This window comes from Citrus sinensis, chromosome 1 (genome assembly GCF_022201045.2).
Source record: "Citrus sinensis cultivar Valencia sweet orange chromosome 1, DVS_A1.0, whole genome shotgun sequence".
In the NCBI taxonomy this organism is placed as follows: domain Eukaryota; kingdom Viridiplantae; phylum Streptophyta; class Magnoliopsida; order Sapindales; family Rutaceae; genus Citrus; species Citrus sinensis.
The window spans coordinates 17,266,922-17,280,377 of NC_068556.1; positions in this window are offsets into that span (position 1 = coordinate 17,266,922).

A 13,456-nucleotide genomic window follows, 5' to 3' on the forward strand; every position below is an offset into this window, starting at 1 on the left:
AACCCTTGTGCTTAATTGAAAAAGATGCCTGAACAGCTCTGGTGCATAAAGAGCTTAAACAAGTTCGATTGCTGGTGGCCGCAGCTGGAGCTGAGACAAAAGCTACGGGAATTCGAGGATAAGGAGCAGTATGGCATTCAACTCTATCCTTATGGAATTTGATTAGCCCCTATTGAATTTGATGTAAGTTTCTCTTTTTATCCAATTTCTTCAACTTTTAATTATTTATCTAATTTCGTATACTTTCTATTCAATATATTTATTTTCCTTCTCCTTCAGTTAAATAGTTAAGCCCTCTTTAGAGTTTCTGATAGTCACCCCAATCATTACGCCCTCTTTTGCCGCAGGGAGACTTCAGTACCCTTGTATGTTCAACTATGAGCCTAGGCGACATTGGCATTCATTTGTTTTAATAGTTAAGATAAAAAATGTAATATAAAAATTTTTCTTTTTCACCAATTTCTCCTATGACTTGTGTAGGTGAAGTCCGAGCAGAAAATATCAAAACTGCAGCCCGTGTTTCAGTTTCAACCAGAATCCTTTCAGTTAGTCTTCACTTCTGCTGTCTATGCAAATAAGTCCTGATCCTATGGTGGACATTTTTCTGCTTTCTTTGTATCTACTGTCTACACGATAATAAGAAATTTCGTTTCAGATATTCAGTTGAGCGTTGATTGATTGGTGCTTCGGGCCATGGTTGGTTAATTGTGTACAAAAAAAATAAATAATATTTGTGACGCCTTTCCAGTCTTGGATTCAGTGGAATGTATTTTCTGTCTTTGTTCTGTTGCTTGCTTTGAAATCCTTTTCTAAGACTGGGAACGTTTGACACTCAATATGTTTGGTTTATTTTGCGGAAAAGATTGATTATTCACGAACTTCATACACGGCTGACTCTCCTGGTAAATATTCTTGTGAATAAGTACTATGATCCTCTTTTAGGCACTACAATAAGGCCTTTTTCTCTTTTTTTTGGTGCACTAAATTGTGTACACTAAAGCACACACGTTGTTGTGTCAGAAAAGGATCCTTGCAGCCATTGAGATTAATTGATTAAATGAAGTAGAAAAAAGAAAGAAATCAAAATCTTCAGGTCTAATTATCGCCAATTCATTCAGGAGGTAGAATCAGAGAGGCCGTGTTATAGCGGCAGCCTGAGAGATCATTTCAGCTGAAAAACTCAGAATTTATAAAGTTACGACTTCATTCTCATAAATATGAGGTTAAAATGCAGAGGTTTGATTTTATAGGCTTCAGTCAATGTAGTACATTCTAGTTTTGGATTCACTTGTATAAATTTTTAGTCTGTAATTGTTTCAAATCCTCTTAGTTTGGTTTGGACGTCATTGGTATCTTATGGTTTCTTAATCCAATAATATAGTGTTGAACTATCCGCGGAGATGTTAACATTCTTTTACAGGCACAAATTGTCTGCAAATGAAAATATATAAAATAAAAAGGACAAGTGATAAATGAGTTAATCTGAGGAAATTCGAACCTGTATAAACATATTTTTAGTATTTTGAAGGACCATAAACCTCTCAATACAATTTTTCAGTTGCCAAATAAAATATTTCAGCCTCCCATTATTAAGATTGATGCTAGTTTAAATACTAACTTACATATAAAATTTGAAACTAAAGAACAAGAGCAACAATCCTAAACTAAGGCAAATAATTAGCTAATTAACTAACAACTGGTTCTGGTTTATTGAGTTCAAGTATATGTTAACACATTAACCACAACCAACCAAATAAATATAACTTAAAATAAAATAAAATAAAAATATCTCAAGACTTGAAGATCGGATCACATTCTCTTTTAATAAACTAACGCAGGAATTTCATCTCTGTCATCTTTTCCTTTCAATCAATTGTATTCATGTTTCTATTACTGACTGAAATGACCTAAATTAGATTGTGAAAGATGAAAATGATATAAATGTCCAAAACATCTTGCAATCAGGGTTTCGTTTTCCCTTTCCTAATCCTGTTAGCAAAATCCTTTTATTGAAAAAACACAAACCGGAAGAAGAAGAAGACGATAAGCAGATTATAAAGGACGTCAGCATCCTGTTATTTTATAGAACTAAGTCTTTGCTTTCTTTACTGTTTTTTAAGATGCCTTCCTTTTGGTCTAGTATGGTATCTCTTTCTTTGCTTGAACCAACATATAAGTAAAGGCTAAATGCTCCTTCCACTTTTCTCTTGACTTGTGTAATCTTTCTCTGGTACTCAAGATCGAATAAAATGCCATTTCAGTAAAGCCAATTAGAGTTCTTTTTGTTCCATCGGCAAGTCATTCTTGACTGTTTTGCCTCCGCTTGAAAGCTTCCGTGCATCCATTTATCAGTACCCAATTTGAATACAATTCAACTTTTTTTTTACCCTTTTTGGTTTCTGTTTCTTCCATGTAGTAGTTTGACTGAGATGTTTAAGGGTGTGCTTGAGGTGTGGTATTGCATAGCATTAGTGTGTAGGCCAAGCATTACTTCAACATATCCCATATTTGACAATTGATTGGAAAGGAGTGAGCAGCATTAATCTTAGCTAATGCGGTAGTTTGCATTAGTTTTTTTTTTTTTTAAATATAATAATAAAAAATAAGTATAACTTTTAATATAATATTAATTTTTTAATTATTAATATAAATTAATAATTTTATTATTTATTATTAAATAATATTATATCATATTTTATTTTTTATTATATAAAAAATATAAATAAAAAATATATTATTTATTTATATTATAATAATTAATATATAAAAATGATAAGTTAATAATAACTAATAATAAATACTTAATAACATATAAAAATAAAAATATAACATAATATTACATTATTTAATTATATTATTGTAATTAGTATATAAAAAATTGATTATTATTTAAGAATTTAATATAACTAAAAATAAATGTTTAAATATAAATAGACTTGAATAATATTAATTTGAAATTAACAATATGAATAATAATATAAAATATTATTACACATACTATAGAATTCTTACTTGGATTATTTTCTAAATTATAATTTAAATTAATCACAAAAAATTAATACAGTCCAGTGCAACACCAAATATAGTATAATTAAAAATTAATACAGTACAGTATAATACCAAATATTGTACAATATTTTTGTAATACAATACTAATGCAATATAACATAATATAATACATCTGCATTAAAAGTAATGCAATACAATATAATAAAATGCAGTGTGCCAAACACACCCTAAGTTCAATCACAATAAAATATCGTGGGATATACGGAAGTCTGTGAGAGGTACTATACTATCTAAATTATCTACAAAGTAACTTCATTTTATTAAATTCTTATAATATGAATATTAGATCCACTTGATGTTTGTGATTGATTCTTATTTACAAGGATAAACTTTTGCTCGCATTTTTCATATGATGACAGTTGACGCAGAAATCTGGTCGAGCTGTTTAGCGACCAGACAACACTTAGATTTGTTGTTATTGGGGAGACGGTTCTATGTTGCTTCCTCACTATCGAACAAGCTCCTACGATCTCGAACACTTCCTCCAAGAACACTTGCATTTATAACAACTAGTCAAGGGACGCCACAAGTTTTTCAGGTGTAAACCCTCCGATACTCAAGTCAGCTATCCGGGTCTATGATAACTCTATGAAATGAGAGTTATCATGGTACTTTTAAACTTAAATCATTATTACTTAGAGAGTAAATGACATGTTTTTATTGCATTTTAGTTATATCTTGCATGAGTATCAATTTTAGTTTAGTTTTAATAAATTTTGTTGTTTTAGAATAATTTGTGTGCTTAGATTGTGTGCATAATTGTAGATGATTGGAAGCTCAAATTTAAGGAAGGAATGCTGCTGCAATAGGCTTGCAAAAATGGGAAAAGAACTTGATTACAGAAGAATTAAAGCAAATTTGGAACGGTGCAGTTGCTGTATCCGTTGTTGCAGCATCCATTGTTGTACCAATCCTGGAGCATTGATAGAGAAGATAAAACCCATAACTAACATCCCCACTGCGGGTGGAAATTGGTAAAGCAAGTTTTTTTTTTTTGTTGGGGGTAATTGAAGTCGAGTAATGTCTATAGATGATAGGAATATTCATGTTCCTTTTGGTTTCTTGACTCAAGGTTGCTTACTGGCTTAAGACATTTTTCATTCTACTCACTCAGTTAAATTATACCATTCCAACGTGATCTTGGCTTATGCTACAGATTCCTAGAGTGTGGTCTACAACATTAAGAGCATATTACTGAACAAGGTTGAGGTCACTTTAGTAAATTCTTGCTCATGTAGAGATCTACTTTCTATTTATAGCTTGGTCGACTCACATTTAACGTCAAACACTCACGATATGGAGGACGTTGTGGTCAGAGCCTTGAACAGGAAACGCCCCCATTCTAGTGGTGCTAAAGGGAGTTTGAGCAAATATGCTTCTTGGAAAAGCACCTTGGTACTGCAGAAAAAGTTTCTTTTCTGAAGACTCTCCCGCCTCCTCTACCTAAGGTAAGTGAAACAAGTGGGGCTTGTTAGCCTATACGACTATAAATATTGATTTTGATGATAACAAACTACATGTGTTGGTTAAACAAAGATTTATGTATTGAGATTTTATAATAAGAAAATGATTTTATGGAGTTAAGTTGTTTTTCAAGTTATGGACTAAAATGAAATAATTTTACAATCTTTGATTTTAATAAATATTGTTTTGAATTTTCGGATTTGGACCTATTTGAAAATATTTAAATATTTTGGGTCATTCTATAATTTCACATATTTTGGGTCATATTATAATTTCAAAAAGTTTTGGGATTAATAAAACAATATTTAGAAATTCCGAAATTGGACTTATTTGAAAAGATTCATAACGTTTTGGGCCATAATATAGTTATATAAAATTTTGGGGTCAAACTATAATTTTAGAAAATAATTCACTGTAGCAGTTACTGTAGTAAGCGGCTATTCGAATCCTGACAAACGGTAGACCGGATTTGGGTAGTAAGCTTCTGGAACATAAACGACTATTCGGATTTCATAAGCGGCATACCGGATGTTCAAAAATTCAAATTTTGGCTGTAACAGTAACATTAAGCGGCTAACCGGATGTCCATAAATGGTAAGCCGGTTATCACCAAAATGTGCATAACGGCTAGTTTTTGAGCTCAAACTATATACACTGAAATCCAATTCATTTTCAATTTCTCCAGCAAGCAAAAACAAAAAGCACACATCATATCTTGAGCTCTCAATTTACAAATCATTATTCATTGAATCATCTTTGTTCTTCAATTTGTTCCTCTACTCTTTAAGAGAGTTTATTTTGTTGTAATTTTCATTTCTTCATCTTAATTGTGAGTGTTTGAGTGTGTGAGACACTTGAGTGAAGAGATTGAGAGATAATCTCTTTGTTGTAAAGGTTCATTGACACCTTGAAGTCAATTGTAAACATTTGAAGTCTTGGAAGGCTTGGATTGTGAAATCCTCAAGCTTGGATCGCTTGGAGGCGTGGACGTAGGCGGGGATTGCCGAACCACGTAAAAATTCATGTATTTGTTTCTCTTCTCTCTTACTCATTTGTTATTGTCCTTTTATTGAACTTATTGCTTTCGAATTTATTAAGGCATTAGATTGGATTATTGTGTGGTTTTGTTAGGATAATTTTTAAAATACCAATTCATCCCCCCTCTTGGGTTGCATACTTGTATTTCAGGGTTGCTAGTGACAAAGGTCCCACCACATCTCCTCATCTTGTTGGCTATAAATTTCAACTTCCAAATGAGTGACCCAAATATCTGGTCCTTTATATCAATGAGCATAGTAAACTAGTGAAGAAGAAATCTGTTGAGGATTTAAAGGCCATACACTCGGGATCTGGTAGGCGTTCTTCAATTCGGTGTGTTTCAGCTGGGCATCCTGGCCGCTTATTACAAAGCAAAAGTTAGTCGCTATAGGAGGAAAATAAATGATGATATTTAAACTTTGAAGAAGAGAGCGGCCAGCTTTATCTCAAGAACTTAAAGCTTGTGGAACAAATGTTCTTCTCTAAAGCTAGGGTAGTCTAACTTGAGAAAGAGTTGGCCAATATTAAGGAAGAATTGCCACCCAAAAAATCTCTTATGATTCTCAGTTGGAATAACTTCAAGCAGTTCACCATGACTAGATCAAGGCTTTAGAAAATGAGGTTAATGACAACTACAATGAGGGGCTTAAACACTCTTATCGGTGTATTACGACTGCCTCGAGAAGCAACATCTTGACCTAAAAATGGATGAACTGGCAGTCGATATTATTTAATATATGAAGGAACAAGCAACCAAAGAAAACGCAGAAAAAAGAGGCCCTGCTGTAACTAGCGAAACCACCACTCCTCTTATTGCAGCTGGCGAGACTACTATTCCTCCTACTAAAACTAGCGAGACCCCGACTCCTCCTCTAACTAGTGACAATTCATCGAGAGTAAACCCTCTCGTAAACACTTAAATTTCTTAGATGTGACAAATTATCTCTTTTAATCAACAGACCTTTTGTACAATGTTGTACTTCTTTTTCGTTAATGTTATAAATGTTTTCTTGCCCTTCCAAATTTTCATGATTGATTGTATGCTCGTCCTGTTGCTAATGAACAAATGTTGGTATATTTTGACTTTGGTCACACCTCGAGGAGGCTTCGAGACTAAAAGTCTTATATTTGACTTAGAAATTTATTTATGTATGATTACCTATTTGCCTTCAGTTGGTTGAATAGGTTTTGGCAAATTTGTCGTTTTATCTCGCCTTGAGGAGGCTTTGAGACTTAAAGGCTTATACTTGCATTAAAAAATATTTATGCATCATTGCCTGTTTACCTTCTTGGTTGAGCAGGTTCTGGTAAATTGGACTTTTTATCTCGCTTTGAAGAGGCTTTGAGACTCAAAGTCTTATACTTGCTTTAGAAAATATTTACACATGATTGCCTGCTTGCCTTCAATTGGTCATGCAAGTTCTGGAAATTTTGACTATTTATCTCACGCCGAGGAGGTTTTGAGACTTAATGTCTTATACTTACCGTAGAAAATATTAACGTATAATTGTCTGCTCACCATCACTTGGTTGAGCAGGTTTTGGCAAATTTGACTTTTTATCTTGCCTTGAGGATACTTTGAGACTTAAAGTCTTATACTTGCCTTAGAAAATATTTATACATGACTGCCTGCTTGCCTTCGCTTGGTTGAGCAGGTTTTGGCAAATTTGAATTTCCATCTCGCTTCAAGAAGGCTTTGAGACTTAAAATCTATGATTTGCCTTAGAAACATTTAATACAAAACAAGGGGAATAATCAAATGAATGGATTTTACTGCACCCATCTTATTTACAACTCTATGAACTACAAACAAAGTAATTTAAAGATACTAATTCGTTAAGAAATTCGACCATCTAATTTCATGAAAACTTTACTGAAAGTACTTCTTTAGTTGCTCTGCATTCCAGGATTTCTTGACTTTTCATCCATCTGCGTAGGCAAGCTTGTACACTCTTAGTCTAACTGCCCTTAGAACTTTGTAAGGTCCTTCCCGGTTGGGGATGAGCACTCCATGGTTTAGATATCTGGTGCTTTGATTTATCTTTTTGAGCACCCAATCATTACTTTTGAATTGTTGTACTCAAAAGTTCTAATTGTAATAACAAACAATCCTTTGTTGATAGACTGTTACTCTTTTTAAGGTAACTGATCTCTTATTGGCGAGCAAATCTAGGTTTAAGCACATCTGTTGTTGTTTTTGTCCTCGTTAAGGCTCCTTGTCCGGTGAGTACTCATCCTGTTTTTTGCTGGCGCGACTACCTAATAACCAAAAGCTAATGCAGAAAGGATCCCACCTGTGGTGTTCTTATGAGTAGTTCTGTAAGCCTAAAGAACACCGGGAAACTTCTCGACCCATGCTCCTTTTTTCTCCCATAATCGAGTCTTCAAGAGTTTTTTAATAGCTTTGTTTGCTGCTTCTACTTATCCATTTGCCTTCGAATGAGCTGGCGAGCAAAATCTTAGCTTGATGTTTAAGCTCTTGTAAAAATAGTTATAGCTGTTAAATTGTTTACCGTTATTTGTTATGAGGTTATAAGGGATTCCATATCTGCACAGGATGTTCCTTTAAATAAAGTGAGTCGTCTTCTTCTTTGTTATCCTACTAAACGACTTGATTTCGACCTACTTCGTGAAATAATCTATTGCCAGAATAATATGAGTGGCGGCTCATCGCCCTTTCAGTAAAGGCCTAATCAGGTCTATTTCCCCACTGAGCAAATGGCCATAGTTTTTTCTGGCGGCTGTGCTAGATAACAAGCAAAGCTTTGCCAACTCTTGAAGCTCCTGGTCTTTTCTTGTGCATTTTGACCATCATTGGCTAGAAATATCCTTACCTTAGTGAAATACAAGTATGCAACCCAAGAGGGGGGGTGAATTGGGATTCTAAAAATTATTCAATTTATAAAGAAAAACTTACTGCAAATATAATCCAAATTCAAAGCAATAACAATTAAGTTGATCACAATATAAAGAGATAAGGGAAGAGGGATTCAAACACAGAGATTTTTACGTGGTTCGGCCAACCTCGCCTACGTCCACGCCTCCAAGCTTTCTGGGCTTGAGGATCCACTAAGCAAGCCTCCAAGGCTTCAAATGCTTACACTTGACTTCCAAGGTGTCAATAAACCTTTACAACAAGAGATTATCCCCAATCTCTTAACCCAAGTGTATCCCAACACTTACAATCACTCAAAGTAAAAGATTACAAATTGATTTGCCTCTCACAATATATAGGATTACACAATGGTGCTTAATATGTGAATAGATGAAGCAAGAATGTGTTCTAAGCTCTATGAAGATTGTATTCTCGAATATTAGCTCAATGGTCGTGTTGTGATAAACTTTCTTTGAATTTGAATGAGCTAAATGGTTAACCGTTTCGGTTGGTCAAAGTTACCATTGGGCTAGATTTCAAATAAACGGTTTGCCGTTTAGGATTAACCTTTTGCCGTTAAATTCTAGAGACCTGCAAGATGAACATTAGTTATCCGTTTACACTAAACGGTTAAGGACTTACATAAAGTGACTTCTCTGGATATTATCGGTTAACCGTTTTTAATAAACGGTTAGCCGTTTGTCTCCAGTAACCTGCAAACAATTTAGCCTTATCAGGTTTTGTTACTTAGTGCCAGAGGAGAACAACCTTCAATTCTGGACGTTATCAGTTAACCATTAAAAATAAACGGTTCACCGTTAAGTTCCAGTAGCCTTCTCATCTTTTGAGTTTTCCGTCTTTCATAAACGGTTAGAGCTTTAGGCATTATGTTGCTCTCTGGAATTAATCGGTTAACCGTTTAAATAAACGGTTTACCGTTAAGTTCCAGTAACCTTCCCATCTTTTGTGTTTTCCATTTTTTATAAACGGTTAGAGGTTTAGGAAATATGTTGCTCTCTGGCTGTTATCGGTTAATCGTTTAAATAAACGGTTCACTGTTTATAACCAGAATTGCATTTTAAACTAGTTTTTGCAGAGAATCTTTTTCTAATTTGAAAGTCCATCTTTTATGAAGAATGAATGGAATGATTACTAAGGCTTTCGTTTATTAAGAAATAGCTCCAATATTTTTATCAAAAACCATTTAAAATTTGTTATCATCAAAATCAATATTATTAACATATTCATGTTAACACTTAGGGCTTTGAAGGCCAACGATCTCGCCCCTAAGTGATTTTCGCAAACTCCTTCATGTACATCCCTCTGCACATAATATGCCTCATCTTCATCCAAGCATAGTAAAAAAGGTAAGGTATACCCTCGCCTATACAACACCCTATTAATCAACGTATATTTAGACAATTAACATTTGAGTTTTCATGCTCGCATCTTATCTGCTGGTAATGTTCTATCTTGAATATATGAAATTATCAAATTCATCCATGCGTTTCGCCCATCTATCCACTTTTTTTCTGAATCCTGCTCGATATGGGGAGAGGCTTTAACTTCAATGGGAATGGACTTTGGCATCCTTGCATCTGTTGTAACAGCCATTCTAGCTAAGATATCTGCTCAATAATTATTTGCCCTTAAGATCTACTCCACGTCAACTAGTCAAACTTCTCAATTATTTGTCTAGCCTTCTTTAAGTATTGTTGTATCTTTTCACCCCAAGGTTGAAAGTTCTCATTGCAATGGTTAGCAACAAGCTGAGAATTTGTTTGAACTCTCACTTTGCTTGCTCAAGCAGCCTAGGCCAACTTCAATCCCACTATGAAGGCTTTGTATTTTGCTTGATTATTGGTTGCCTTAAATTCAAACCTTAAGGCATAAGAGATTTATTCTCCATCGAGACTTTCTAAGATCACTCATGCCCTTACTCTTTCCTCGCTTGAAGAGCCATCCACCGTTATCAGCCAGACTTTATCCCCATTACTCCTAGTAACCGCCTGATCACCACTAGCTTTCGTGTATGGTTTTGTGAGTTCTACTATAAAATTCGCTAATGCTTGTGCTTTGATTGCTGCTTGGGGTTTGTAACTTATATCGAACTCACTTAACTCCACCGAACACTTCACCAATCATCCGAAAACCTCTGGTTTATGTATTGTGTGTTATAACAGTTGATCCGTAATCACGACGATTGAAAAGGCCTAAAAATATAGCCTTAATTTTCAAGCAGCAACAATAAGGTCAAGGGCCCATTTTTTCATCATCGAATATCTAGTCTCAGCATTGAGCAGGACTTTGCTAGTGTAGTAAATCAGATATCCAGCCATCGAAGGCACCATGCGGGGCACCGGTGCTGTTCCAATGGAAGCATGATGGCTCACTTCGACTCTGCATCAACTACCGAGCCCTTAACAAAGTGACCATGTAGAACAAGTATCCCATACCACTGATTACAGACTTGTTCAACCAACTTGGATACGCCAAGTGCTTCTCCAAGCTTGAGCTTAGATCGGTATATTACCAAGTACGGAGTGCAGAGGGAGATGAGCTAAACACCGCTTGTGTGACGAGATATGGGGCGTACGAGTTCAAAGTCATGCCTTTTGGCCTCACCAACGCTCCAGCCACATTCTACATGCTCATGAACTGTATATTCCAGCCATACCTTGATCAGTTTATGGTGGTGTATCTTGATGACATTGTGGTTTACAATGGCACCTTAGCAAAGCATGCCGAGCACTTGCGGGTTGTGTTCAGGGTGTTGCGGGACAATGAGCTGTTTGTTAAGCGGGAGAAGCGTTCGGTCGCTAAACTGGAGGTTGATTTTCTTGGCCACAAAATCAGAGATGGGACGTTGCTCATAGACAAGGCTAAGGTCCAAGCCATTGCGAAATGGGAGCCGCCCTAGAAGGTGACCGAGTTGAGCTATTTCTTAAGCCTTGCCAACTACTACCGGAGATTCAACAAGGGTTATTCTGCCATTGCTGCACCACTCATCGATTTGCTCAAGAAGAGTAACAAGTGGGAATGGATGGAGAGGAGCCAACAAGCCTTCGATGCCCTCAAGAAGGTCGTGACGGAAGAGTCGGCACTAGCGCTACCAAACCATGCCTTACCATTTGAGGTACACACATATTTTTTTGATTTTACTATTGGGGGTGTGCTGATGTAAGCTGAACATGCTATAGCCTTTGAAAGCTAAAAACTCAACAATACTGAGCGGTGATATACAGTATAAGAGAAGGAGATCACTGTGATAATGCACTATTTACGCACATAGAGGCACCACTTGCTTGGGTCCAAGTTCATGGTGAAGACGGACAATGTAGCGAAGATGAACATCCCATAGCCTTTGAACACCAAAAGAAGCTAAGTCTGAAACAAGCGAGACGGCATGATTTCTTGGCTGAGTTCGACTATGTACTGAAGTATAAGCCATGAAGGGCCAATTTAGTAGTGGATGCCTTAAGTCGGAAGGTCGAGCTTGTTGCCATGAGCCGGATACAAAGGGAGCTTCTTACGCTCATAAATGAGAGAACGTAGCATGATCCCTTAGCCAAACGACTGGTTTCCCTCGTGCAACAGAGGAAATCGAAGAGATTTTGGGTTGAGGATGGTCTTTCGTACTCCAAGGGACGATGTGTCTATGTTCCAAAGTGGGGAAACTTGATGCAGAACTTGATCAAGGAGTGTCATAACACCAAATGGGCTAGACACCTAGGACAAAGGCGGGAACGAGCCTTGCTTGAGTCGGCATACTATTGGCCTCAGATGTGGGATGAGGTGGAGTAGTTTTTACAAACATGCTTAGTGTGCCAATAGGGCAAAGTGTAGCAACAATGTCCCGCAGGGTTACTTGAGCCACTGCCCACACCGAATCGATCGTGAGAAAGCACATCGATGGATTTCTTCACTTGTCTTCCAAAGTTCGAGGGGTTTGCGACTATTGTTGTGGTGGTGGATTGCTTCTCCAAGTAAGCCACTCTCATTCCCGCCCCGAAGGAGTGTACAATAGAGGACTCATCCAAGCTTTTCTTTAAGCTTGTGGTGAAGTATTGAGGACTTCCAAAATCCATCATTAGCGACTGTGACAATTGGTTTACAGGGAGGTTTTGGACTGAGTTGTTCAAGCTCATGGGGTCGGCACTGCACTTCTCTACGAGATTTCACCCACAGACCGAGGGGCCAACGGAGAGAGTGAATGCCTTATTGGAGTTGTACTTGTGGCATTTTGTAAGCACCAACCAGCATGATTGGGCGAAGTTGCTGGACGTGCCTAATTTTTCTACAACTTGCAATGGAGTGAGGTTACTTCGAGGAGCCCTTTCGAGGTGATCATGGGACAGCAGTTGCTAACGCCATGCACACTTATCACAGGCTACACTGGGAGGTGTCATGCAGCATACTAGGTGGCTAAATCGTGGCATGAGCAAGCGGACATATCACGGGCGCACCTTGACAAGGCGATCAAGTGGATGAAGAAGTAGGCGGATAACAAGTGTAGACATTTGGAGTTCAATGTGGGGGACATGATGCTAGTGAAGATCCTACCATCCCAACACAAGTCTACCCGTTCACTATACAAGGGCCTTATTCGGAAGTATGAGGGTTCATTTCCCATCATCAAGAAGGTCGACAATGTGTCATACAAGCTAGAGTTGCCTTCTTAGATAAAACTCTATCTGATCTTCCATGTGAGTTGCTTAAAGCCATACCATAGGGGTACCAAAGATCCGAAGTGGGGAGAATTTAAGCGCCCTCCACTCGGCAATACGAGGGCGTATGACAAAGAAGTGGAGACCATCTTGGCCGATCGAGTGGTTTGGAAGAAGAGTTTTCCGCCATGCCAAGACTACTTTGTCAAATGGAAGAGACTACACGAGAGTGAAGCAAGTTGGAAGCTCGCAAAAGATTTTTGGTAGTTTTAAGACAAAATCAAAGACTTCCACAGCGAGTCGACGAGGACGTCTCCGGATTAGGAGGGGGAGAATGTCATGG